Raw genomic sequence first — 1566 nt, 5'->3', positions numbered from 1 at the left:
TCCCCAAACACAAATCCACTTATTTCTTATGCTCCAAGATTTCAATCGGGTTCTCTTCTCTAAACTCCTGAATGAGTCTGTTTCTTTCATCTTTGTCACCAAATCGCAACAACAAGCTAACTCCATCATTCCCCAACTGTAAAAAATCCCCATACTCGTGTTTGCTCTTGAAACCACAAGAGAGCTGCACCTTCAAGAAGACTCTGTGCAAGATTCAGTTTTTCATCCGCCGTGAAATTCTCTTGAACAAAAAACTCTTCCAGCCATGAAATCCATGGTCGTAGTTCACCGGCAACACCATCGAAGATGGGAAATCCCTCAACACACATTGCAATCAAAATCCCCAATTTCACAAAACCTACTTCTTCACTCGCGTTGACCCTCCGATCGCAGTTTCACCGCACCATTTGATAAAGTTAAGAACTANTTTCTTATGCTCCAAGATTTCAATCGGGTTCTCTTCTCTAAACTCCTGAATGAGTCTGTTTCTTTCATCTTTGTCACCAAATCGCAACAACAAGCTAACTCCATCATTCCCCAACTGTAAAAAATCCCCATACTCGTGTTTGCTCTTGAAACCACAAGAGAGCTGCACCTTCAAGAAGACTCTGTGCAAGATTCAGTTTTTCATCCGCCGTGAAATTCTCTTGAACAAAAAACTCTTCCAGCCATGAAATCCATGGTCGTAGTTCACCGGCAACACCATCGAAGATGGGAAATCCCTCAACACACATTGCAATCAAAATCCCCAATTTCACAAAACCTACTTCTTCACTCGCGTTGACCCTCCGATCGCAGTTTCACCGCACCATTTGATAAAGTTAAGAACTATAAACTCTACCGATAACTCTCTATACTTCTTTATTGATCAACAATGCTGAATACAAGAACCCTAACTGATAAGAAGATTGAGTTACAGTTCTCAAACTCTTATCACTTAAGAACATAACACATAAGCTCTAATTCCTATTTACACATCAATGATCACGCATAATGCCTCTATGTTTCATTTCTATCTCTATTTATACTCTATTCTTCTCATGCTTCTCTTTAAATCTGCACATGCCTCTCACATCACATAGGTTTTGCTTATCTTAATAAACAATAGGGAGCAAATGGGAGCAAATCATGTAGAGTGTATTTATTATTCAGATCACTTTAGCAAAAGAAGCTCTAGAAAGTAGTAAATAGTTTGTTCATGTGTGTTAAGTTATTATATGAAATTTATTTGCCGACAAAAAGTAAATAATAATTTCTAATTATTAGATGTAAGACAGGAGATGAGGTAGGGAGACAAGCGTGTAGGGAAAGAAAATACTAGAAGAGTTAGATATATGTTGACCGAAGAAAAAAGAGAGATAAAATATGTTTTGCTATTAAAAAGAAAGAGAAGAGTTAAATGTTCTTTTTTTTTTTTTAATTTCTCTATTACAATCTTGTGGGTTAAAAGTGAAAACTCATCCTCTGCAATTTAAAACTCTTATCTCTACGTGTGCACAAACCTCACCATTAGATGATAAGTAGAAGACAAAACTTACAGCCAAATTGACAAACTTATCTCTCTCC

This window comes from Camelina sativa, chromosome 11 (assembly GCF_000633955.1).
Source record: "Camelina sativa cultivar DH55 chromosome 11, Cs, whole genome shotgun sequence".
NCBI classification, from domain to species: Eukaryota; Viridiplantae; Streptophyta; class Magnoliopsida; order Brassicales; family Brassicaceae; genus Camelina; species Camelina sativa.
The sequence above is the reverse complement of the archived record's forward strand: the minus strand, read 5'-3'. Positions refer to the sequence as shown.